General features: G+C 43.3%; 1 protein-coding gene across 1 annotated transcript in view; it reads right to left on the reverse strand.

Annotated features, from left to right (window-relative positions):
• serpini1 (serpin peptidase inhibitor, clade I (neuroserpin), member 1) overlaps positions 1–11,188 on the reverse strand; it is a 61,355-nt gene extending 50,167 nt beyond the window's left edge. Inside the window, exon 1 of the mRNA XM_038962076.1 lies at positions 11,133–11,188. The gene's annotated coding sequence lies outside the window, so the exon portion shown is untranslated. The remainder of the gene's footprint in view (positions 1–11,132) is intronic.
• Positions 11,189–11,238: the final 50 nt, after the last annotated feature.

Genomic DNA, 11,238 nt, shown 5'->3' on the forward strand with positions numbered 1-11,238 from the left:
TCTTTTATGCTCACTTCGAGGCAAGCAACACTGAAGCATGCACGAGAGCCCCAGCTGTTCTGGATGAGTGTGTGATAACGCTCTCGATAGCCGATGTGAGCAAGACCTTTAAACAGGTCAACATTCACAAAGATTCGGGTCCAGGCGGATTACCAGGACGTGTACTCAAAGCATGGACCAACTGGCAAGTGTCTTCACTAACATTTTCAACCTCTCCCTGACCGAGTCTGTAATACCTACATGTTTCTAGACCACCATAGTCCCTGTGTCCAAGGAAGCGAAGGTAACCTGCCTAAATGATTAACGCCCCGTTAATGTTAGTAGGAATGAAGTGCTTTGAAAGGCTGGTCATGCATCACATCAACAACATCCTCCCAGATACCCTAGACCCACTCCAATTCGCATACCATCCCAGCAGATGACACAATCTCAATCGCACTCCACACTGCCCTTTCCCACCTGGACAAAAGGAAGACGTATGTGAGAATGCTGTTGATTGACTACAGCTCAGCGTTCAACACCGTAGTGCCCACAAAGCTCATCACTAAGCTTAGGACCCTGGGAGTAAACCCCTCCCTCTGCAACTGGATCCTGGACTTCCTGATGGGCCGCCCCCAGGTAGTAAGGGTAGGCAACAACACATCTCCCACGCTGATCCTCAACACGGGGGCCCCTCAGGAGACTGAAAATATTTGTCATGGGTCCCTAGATTCTCAAAAAGTTCTACAGCTGCACCATTGAGAGCATCCTGACCTCGGCATCCGACCGTAAGCCTCTACAGAGGGTAGTGCGTACGGCCCAGTACATCACTGGGGCCAAGCTTCCTGCCATCCAGGACCTCTATACCAGGCGGTGTCAGAGGAAGGATAAAAGAATTGCAGTTACTTTACCCCTACCTACATGTACAAATTACCTCGATTAACCTGTACCCCCGCACATCGACTCGGTACCGATACCCCCTGTATATAGCCCCGTTATTGTTATTTTATTGTAATACTTTTTATTTTGTTTTTTACTTTAGTTTATTTAGTAAATATTTTAATAACTCTATTTCTTGAACTGCATTGTTGGTTAAGGTCTTGTAAGTAAGCATTTCATGGTAAGCTCTACACATGTTGTATTTGGCGCATGTGACAAAATAACATTTTATTTGATTATAATTTCGAGTCTCATAGCAAAGGGTCTGAATACTTACATAGGTATTTCTGTTTTTTATTTTTTATAAATTTGCACACACAAATTTTTTTTTTTAGCTTTGTCATTATGGGGTATTGTGTGTAGATTGAAGAGGGAAAAATAAGGCTGTAACATAACAAAATGTGGAGAAATACAAGGAATCTGAATACTTTCCGAATGCACTGTACGCGGTCTGAAGTATTCAACATCAGACGTAAAAAATGACAGTATAATAAAAATTCAAATGACTTTCACTGGGCGACCCTGTCCATGCCATCTCTTCCCGGGCACGCTGCATGGTCCAGTTGAGGTGGGATCTTCTGTCACGTCCGTCGGCGGAATGAGACCAAGGCGCAGCGTGCTTAGAGTTCCACATATTTTAATTAATCGAAACTTACCAAACAAAACAATAAAGCACAAACCAAACGTGAAGCTACTGGCGTGCACACAGGCAACTAACCAAAAAACAAGATCCCACAAACTAAGGTGGGAAAAAAAGGCTGCCTAAGTATGATCCCCAATGAGAGACAACGATAGACAGCTGCCTCTGATTGGGAACCATACCCGCCAACAAAGAAATAGAAAAACTAGAATGCCCACCCAAAAAGGCTCTCTAAGGTCAGGGCGTGACATACCCCTCATTTTGAATGACTGTCAACTTAAACTTCTGTTAGAGAAATTGAAAATATATATATGTAACAAAAATGCATTTTTCTCTTATAGACCGAGCCTCTCTCTGCACCTTTGAGACAATTAATTAAAAACATTTTTTTTTTTTACATTAATAACACTGGTTGTAACAAATTATCATTGCTGGATGCACCAAATGACTATTCTTTCACAGTGTCATTTTTTAGGCAGATCTCTCTCTCTCTCTCTTACTCAAACACACATAAAGAGTAAGTATGGTTTCTTATTCAACAACAATGAAATGCTTAATAAATTACCAAAAATATGACTCAAATGATTTATCACGCAGAAACATTTCATCACGAACATGGCAATGAACTTCTAAAAACATTATTCAAATCATGCATTATGATGCATTACTTAAACAATGTTAAAAACAGTGTTAAGAATCATTGTACTACGTAAATAGTAAAGTTATTGAAATACTGTAAAGACATTCAAACATGAAAATAGAAAACATATAAGAAAGTTTTCTACATTACATCAATTACAAATTGAATAAAAATAATGGAAATCGCTCTGTGCAATATCTTGTAAAAACATTCAAATGTAACATTAAAACATCCCAAAAATTTGTTTTGTCAGTGCAAGATTAAAATTCACAAATTAAAAACATTTAAAAAGGCGGAAGCAATTCATGAGGTTCAAAGATTTATGACATATTATCACTTTGCAGCAAAATTTGTAACAAACTCATTGAAGTTGACAATAATCAAACTTGCATTCCTCAAACAGTTTGTTGGAGGTTGTTGCTGCACTAGAGTGATGTGAAAACAGCCCAGTCTGTGTCAGACAGATGAGATGTTCTTAAGCTGAAGGGTTCACTGATCATTGCCTTCACATCTCCTTCATAGCAGAAGGTAAAGTCTGGCACAGATGGCCAGACAAAAAACATTTCTCACTCCATGCTTCTGCATACAAGTGATCTGCACTTCCTCCCCTAAATAACCTTCAGCATCTGACCTTAAAAGGAGTGGTCTTCGTAGCTGACAATGACAAATCTGCTACGGACTTTCAGTAAGCGTTGACTTGGCCACAGCCTCAGCTTTGTCTTGTTGTACCTCAGTGACGGTGTTCTCCTGATTGTGTTCTTCATTGAAGTTCACTTCCACACGACTGAAACAGGTGTTGCAGATGCTTGGTCTGCTACAGAAGGAAGATACTTCAAAGTGGTTTATTTTCACTGCCACTGTGGAGGTGACGTGGTGCAATTTCATGGTTCCTTTGACACCAGCGAGGTTGTTGGGCACGGCTTCGTCGTACTTAGTGATCTCTGAAATCCAAAAGAACTTGATGCTCGATCCACTCTTCTCAAGTAGTTTGAAGAGCTCCTTGGGAGTCTGCACATCCTCCCCCCGTTGAACGTGTTTGTCCGCACAACATTTCACAGCCCCACCCTATGCCATCTGGTGCCCCCTTCCCGTGGGCCTTATCAGAAAAGTTCCAGGTGATTTGTTTGAATTTGGAGTGTCGTGATTTGTGGATTCTTGTTTTTGACATCTCTTAGGACAGGCTCCAGGTGAGTCCATACTGCTCTCTCATCATGTCTAAGGGAGTCAGATATGGCGGCGTAGGACTGGCTTCCCTCTGATGTGTACACAACACTTGTATGGATCGTAGCCTGCTGTCTACTCCCCCCAAAGTGGAACGCCTGGATTTCTACAAAGTTCTCAGAGAAATCTATGTGAACGACCACCTCTTCCTCTGTGAGACTTTCCTTCAGATATCTACAGTTCTGTCACACCCTGATCTGTTTCACCTGTCCTCGTTATTGTCTCCACCACCTCCAGGTGTCGCTTGTTTTCCCCAGTGTATTTATCTCTGTTTCCTGTCTCTCTGTGTCAGTGTATTTATCTCTGTTTCCTGTCTCTCTGTGTCAGTGTATTTATCTCTGTTTCCTGTCTCTCTGTGCGAGTTCATCTTGTATGTCCAAGCCTACCAGCGTTTTTCCCGGTTTCCTGCTTTGCCTTTTCTCCTTTTGCTAGTCCTCCCGGTTCTGACCCTTACTTGTTTTCTGGACTCCATGCCCGCTTGCCTGACTATCTGCCTGCCCTGACCTCGAGCCTGCCTGCCCCTTCAGTACCTCCTGAACTCTGAACTGGTTTTGACCATTTGCCTGTCCACGACCATTCTCTTCCTACTTCCTTTGGATTTATAAAACATCTTAAACTCCAACCATCTGCATCTGTCTGCATCTGGGTCTCGCCTTGTGTCATGATAGTTCTCTACTTGGTGGATCCAGGTGAACTGGTGCTTTGCCAGAGCGTCTAGCCGTTGGTTGAATAACTATTTGGTGTCTTTGAGGGGTCCAGGTTGAGACACTTTCTCAACAGTAGTCTCTGTCCTCCACTGTTGCTGGGAGACATGCCTAGTTGACGTCTACGATGTGTCAGCAAATGCAACTTCATTACTTTTCACACACATACGGTGCATATCTAGATTAATAGCATAGTAGTTATTTACTTACGCATATTTTCAGTATTAGCTGCTTGATGTGCGCTACCCTCAAACTGTAAAAAACAGACATAAAACACCCTTATCCTACAAAAACGTGTTTTTACTTCAAATGAGATAATATGATGTATTTGTCTGTACAATAAAAAAAATGGATAGATAGCTTAATACAAAGACAAACAGATTGATATCATTCAGTATTTTTGTTTTGTCATATTGTGCAATTGGAATTTCTGTACCGTATAACTTTTCTTACGTAAACATGTTTTACAGGCAACTGCAGTTGTACCCACTTGACTTTGACCTTAAGTATATACACTATATATACACAAGAGTATGTGGACACCCCTTCAAATTAGGGGATTTGGCTATTTCAGGCAAACCCGTTGTTGACAGGTGTATAAAATCGAGCACATTGCCACGCAATCTCCATAGACAAACATTGGCAGTAGAATGGCCTTACTGAATAGCTCAGTGACTTTCAATGTGGTACCATTATAGGATGCCACCTTTCCATCAAGTCAGTTCGTCAAATATCTGCCCTGCTAGAGCTGCCCCGGTCAATTGTAAGTGTTGTTATTGTGAAGTGGAAACGTCTAGGAGCAACAACGGCTCATCCTTGAAGTGGTAGGCCGCACATGTTCACAGAACGGGACCGTGGAGTGCTGAAGCTCAAAAAAATAATCTGTCCTCGGTTGCAACACTCACTACTGAGTTCCAAACTGCCTCTGGAAGCAACGTCAGCACAATGACTGTTCGTCGGGAGCTTCATGAAATGGGTTTCCATGGCCGAGCAGCTACACACAAGCCTTACATCATCATGCATAATGCCAAGTGTCGGCTGGAGTGGTGTAAAGCTCGCCGCCATTGGACTCTGGAGCAGTGGAAACAAGTTCTCTGGAATGATGAATCATGCTTCACCATATGGCAGTCCGACGGACGAATCTGGGTTTGGTGGATGCCAGGAGAACGCTACCTGCCCCAATGCATAGCGCCAACTGTAAAGTTTGGTGGAGGAGGAATAATGGCGTGGGGCTGTTTTTCATGGTTTGGGCTAGGCATCTTAGTTCCAGTGTTGGGAAATATTAACGCTCCAGAATACAATGACATTGTAGACAATTCTGTGCTTCCAACTTTGTGGCAACAGTTTGGGGAAGGTCCTTTCCTGTTTCAGCATGACAATGCCCCTGTGCACAAAGCGAAGTCAATACAGAAATGGTTTGTCGAGATCGTGTTGGAACGCTGACTGCGAGCCAGGCCTAATCGCCCAACATCAGTACCCGACCTCACTAATGCTCTTGTGGCTGAATGGAAGCAAGTCCCCGCAGCAATGTTCCAACATCTAGTGGAAAGCCTTCCCAGTAGAGTGGAGGCTGTTATAGCAGCAAAGGGGGGGACCAACTCCATATTAATGTCCATGATTTTGGAATGAGATGTTCGACGAGCAGGTGTCCACATACTTTTGGTCATGTAGTGTATCTTGAGTATGAAAATAAAATATAAGATTTTCAGATAATTCACAATTTTTATTGTTTTTTTAGCGGTTGTACCAAATTATGCGATTTTTGGGGTAAAACCTGACCTGGAGTGGGAAAGTGAACTTGTCAAACATTTACGAGAGACTTGCTAACCTTTCTTCTTAACCAAAGGTTATCTCACAGGCATCTTAATGATGCCACATGTTGTCACATGTTGATCCAAAATCGTGAAGGCTATTTTTCCCGGACTAAAGTATTTTAAACCTTTCTGCCTAAACTGTCTTACTCATATAGCAGTATAGTGCAGTAGACCGTTACAGAATCAGAACCAGACCAGAATAATGTCGAGACAGTTTTGTTATTTAAGATGTTTTATTAACAGTTATATAGATTGCATTCGCCTTCGGACAGGTGCACCAAATTATATATATTTTTTACTTTAGAGCACCAAAAGTTACAGTTTTTCTATTTAAGCATTAACTCTTTTTGGACACAGTAAAAGGGCATAGTTACATAACATAAAATGCGTATATATTTGTTGTTGATTTTTGGAATATATTTCCGTCGGACACCAAAATATGCACGTCATTGACCCACCTATTGTTATGCAGCTCAGCCCGCCTTCCTCTCAAAAACTACAGAGAGCCGCGATCTCTCAGAGACAACATATCGTCTCAGAGACAACAGCTCGTCTCAGAGACAACAGCTCGTCCTTATGATAGAAGAACAAAAGACGTTGTGTCCCTCTATCCTTTCATGTAGTACTTTTCACAGTCATTTCCTTCTGCTTGGTATACTGTGAGGAACATAGGAAATGAATAACATTTAATAACCCATTGCTGCTACAGCCTGCCAGAATCATTCCCGGGCGGCTCTCCCTCTTGCTTGTAAATTGAATCAGGTGTCATGCGAGCTGCCACATAAATCTCATAGTACACTCTGCACACACCATAGGGGTCAACTGAGGTCAACCACTTATTAATCCCTGTTAACAGACAGAGAGAAACAACAGGGACACAAGGGCTGACGTGGAGCCAAAGTTAGTCAACAACACCCACCCCCCTTACATAGCACAACAGCACCCCAAAATGCTTGACCCCTTTCCACACACACACACGCGCGAGAGGGATGAGAGAGGGATGATAGATAGAGGGAGAGAGGGATGATGGAGAGAGAGAGAGAGGGATGAAGAGAGAGAGAAGGATGAAGATAGAGAGAGAGAAGGATGAAGCTAGAGAGAGAGAGGGATTGAGAGAGAGAGAGGGATCGATGGAGAGAGAGAGGGATCGATGGAGAGAGAGGGATGGAGAGAGTAGGATGGAGAGAGTAGGATGGAGAGAGTAGGATGGAGAGAGAGGGATGGAGAGAGAGGGATGGAGATAGAGAGGGAGGGAGAGGGATGAGAGAGAGAGAGAGAGAGGATGGAGAGAGAGAGCGAGCGGGATGGAGAAAAGCAAGCGAGAGAGAGGGATGGAGAGAGCGAGTGAGAGAGAGGGATAGAGCGAGAGAGAGAGATAGCTAGAGGCAGAGAGATAGCTAGAGATGGAGAGAGGGTGGGATGGATGGAGGGTGGGGGATGAGAGAGAGAGAGGGACAGAGAGATAGCTAGAGAGAGAGAGAGAGATGGAGAGAAGGTGGGATGGATGGAGCGAGGGCGGGGGATGAGAGAGAGAGGGTGGGGGATGAGAGAGAAAGGGGGAGGGGGATGAGAGAGGGATAGAGAGAGAGAGGGATAGAGAGAGAGAGGGATGGAGAGAGAGAGAGAGAGAGGGTTGGAGAGAGAGAGGGATGGAGAGAGGGATGAGAGAGAGAGATAAATAGAGAGGGATAGAGAGAGAGATTTGGAGAGAGGGCGGGATGGATGGAGATATAGAAAGAGGGGGATGGAGAGAGAGAGGGATGGATGGAGAGAGGGATAGAGATGGAGAGAGAGAGGGATAGAGAGAGAGAGGGATGGAAAGAGAGAGAGGGATAGAGAGAGAGAGAGAGGGGTGGAGAGAGAGGGATGGAGAGAGAGAGAGAGGGATGGAAAGAGAGAGAGGGATAGAGAGAGAGAGGGATGGAGAGAGAGAGGGATGGATGGAAAGAGAGAGAGGGATGGAGAGAGAGGGAGAGGGATAGAAAGAGAGAGAGGGATGGAGAGGGATGTAGAGCGAGAGAGTAGCAGCGCAGCAGTGGGGTGTGAGATGTACTGATCATGAGAGTGGACAAGGTTTTGTCTCTATCGCTGACCTCCTTTGCATTTAATGTGTGTGTGCTGGGTATGTACTATATGTGAGAGAGATATATAGAGAGAGGGCGGGATGGATGGAGAGAGGGAGGACGGGGTGGAGATAGAGAGAGAGAGGGGTGTGGGTGTGGAGAGAGAAAGGGATGGAGAGAGAGAGAGAGGGATGGAGAAAGAGAGAGAAGGGTGTGGGTGTGGAGAGAGAGAGAGGGATGGAGAAAGAGAGAGAGGTGATAATGAAGGGAGGACAGGATCTGTCTCTATCAGTCATTCCGCATGATCAGCAGCCCACCCACAACAGCTAGCAGATCAATACCAGCACTGAGGACAGTGTGTTGTGTGGTTGTGTATGTTATAACACAGGGCTGTGGACTATGTAAAGAGGGAAAGAGTGTGTGGGAGAATATCTATCGTTCCAGTACTGTATATGAGCATCATACCTCTAGTATTACAGTTTAATTACAGATTCAATCTGATATGGTTACTGTATGTGTGACGTTGTGTGTATGATAATGTCTAGGGGTATTTTATGTAGGAGTATAATCCTTGGCTGGAGTCTTAAACAGCGGTGCATCATCTCCCCTCTGTATTGACACCTTCACTATCCATCTATTCTCCTCCAGCTTTCTCATTCACCCTCATCTCTTTATCACTGCCTCTCTCTCATCTCCCCCTCATTGCATTCTTTCTCTCTCTCTCTCGCTCATCCCCCTTTTTCTCTCTGTGAGAGGATAAACTAATCTCTTGTGGATTGTAAAGGACAAACCTGCTGTTTCACTCCCGGTGTGTGTGTGTGTATGTGTATGTGTGTGTGTGTGGCAGCCTCTACAGAGTATATTTTCTACTATGTATCCAAATCTCATTCTCACTTCCAGGGCATTAACATACAACCATAATGTATTCCTACCAGTGGACTCAGAGATGCTGTTGTTCCATAAACTATGTTCCAAATGTTTGTTCCTGCCGTGACTCTCTGCTTTGGTCTCTCTCGTGGCAAGGCTTGCTTTTTCATGAATTTCTCTTGACTTTAACCTTTAATAACCCAGTTAACCTTTAATAACCCAGCTAGCCATGAATAACCCAGCTAGCCATGAATAACCCAGTTAACCATGCATAACCCAGTTAACCATGAATAACCCAGTTAACCTTTAATAACCCAGTTAACCATGTATAACCCAGTTAACTTTTAATAACCCAGTTAACCATGTATAACCCAGTTAACCATGTATAACCCAGTTAACCATGAATAACCCAGTGAACCTTTAATAACCCAGTTAACCATGAATAACCCAGTGAACCTTTAATAACCCAGTTAACCTTTAATAACCCAGTTAACCATGAATAACCCAGTGAACCATGAATAACCCAGTGAACCTTTAATAACCCAGTGAACCTTTAATAACCCAGTGAACCTTTAATAACCCAGTTAACCTTTAATAACCCAGTTAACCTTTAATAACCCAGCTAACCATGAATAACCCAGCTAACCATGAATAACCCAGCTAACCATGAATAACCCAGCTAACCATGAATAACCCAGTTAACCATGAATAACCCAGTTAACCTTGAATAACCCAGTTAACCTTTAATAACCCAGTTAACCTTTAATAACCCAGTTAACCTTTAATAACCCAGTTAACCATGAATAACCCAGTTAACCATGAATAACCCAGTTAGAACCAAAGTGATGAAACTGAGCTGAAACATTTGTCAACAGAGGCTTGTTCCTGCATGAGTGATCTTGACCATTTCAGGTCTGATCTGTCCTTCAGCAGATACAGTCTGTCATCCGCTAGGAGCACACCTTGCTGCTCAAAGGACAGTGACTGTGCCCACTAGGCTAAATGGTCAGCCCTTCCCCTGCCTGGGAGGCACACAGCCAGCCACTCTTCAGGTCTCAGATGAGGAAACCGTGGCAGCTTCTGTGCATACCTATCCTTTATTGCCTCTGTGTGCTGCACCAACTGCAAACACACACATATACCCCCCCCCACCAATGTGGCACAAGGCTGATTTTAAAGTAATTTAATTACTGAAATTAAATTAATTCAGCACTCACTGGAATCAGAGGAGTGACACACACACCACACACACACACACACACACACACACACACACACACACACACACACACACACACACACACACACACACACACACACACACACACACACACACACACACACACACACACACACAGGAGCCAAGTTCACAGCCAGCTCATCATCAGAGATTAACAAATGATACGTCATGGGATTAATGGGATTAATAACAACATATGGTTGTTTGGCTCAGTTTGTTTCTATGACGCATACAAGCAAAGTGGAGAAAAAAATGTTTCCATTGGCTTTGGTGGAGGTGCTGTAGGCCTAGTGACTTAAAACTGGTTTGCTATTTTTCAATCATTTTTAAGTAACACATTCTTGATCATTTGCATTAGCATTGTCATTCATGTGAGTCAAAATGTGTCATGGCAAAATGTGTAGAATAGCAGGAAATTAGCTTTAAACTGCACATTTTTCTCTCAGCTTCATGGCAAAATGTGTAGAATAGCATTATAAAACTCCAACTGTTTTTCAACACTACTTGTGTTGAAAATGCAGGAAGTTAGCTGTTCAATAAACAACAATGTTTTCCTGGCCTGGGCGTGTGGTGCCGGGGTGGGATTTCAACCCTCTTATTATAACATAAAACACCTGAGAGAAGGAATTTCCAGTCAATAATCCATTTCAAGGACATTAGAGACCCACAATATTGTAATTGTGTCTGTGTGTGTCCTCAACTGGCTATCGATGATGCTACTGCCTTTAGTGAATAGATCAGCATTTTTGTTAGATTAATAGACTCAGTACAGACAAAATTATCATAAAGCACTAAGTGACAGAGAATATTCCTCGTGGTCGCCTAGTAACTTCATTTTTGCCATGGCATAAAACCGCACCTTTATAATGTGAAAACATGAACATATCACAAACTATGATAAAATCACAAATCGTCAAATCTAAACGTGAAAATGGCAGCAATCAAACAATTTATGTATAACTGATATACACACAATGCTTTGAACATATTTTTGCGTATTTCAGAAGATCGTAAATATGCCTTACCGAACGGTATCGGGTAGTTACTGTAGGGATGCTGTACGGTCTCTTGCGTTGCCTCGCTGGTTCTCTTCACCGCCGCGGCAGGTCGCTCTCCGAGCTAAATATTTTC

The sequence above is a fragment of the Salvelinus namaycush genome, chromosome 23, assembly GCF_016432855.1.
Source record: "Salvelinus namaycush isolate Seneca chromosome 23, SaNama_1.0, whole genome shotgun sequence".
Lineage (NCBI taxonomy): Eukaryota > Metazoa > Chordata > Actinopteri > Salmoniformes > Salmonidae > Salvelinus > Salvelinus namaycush.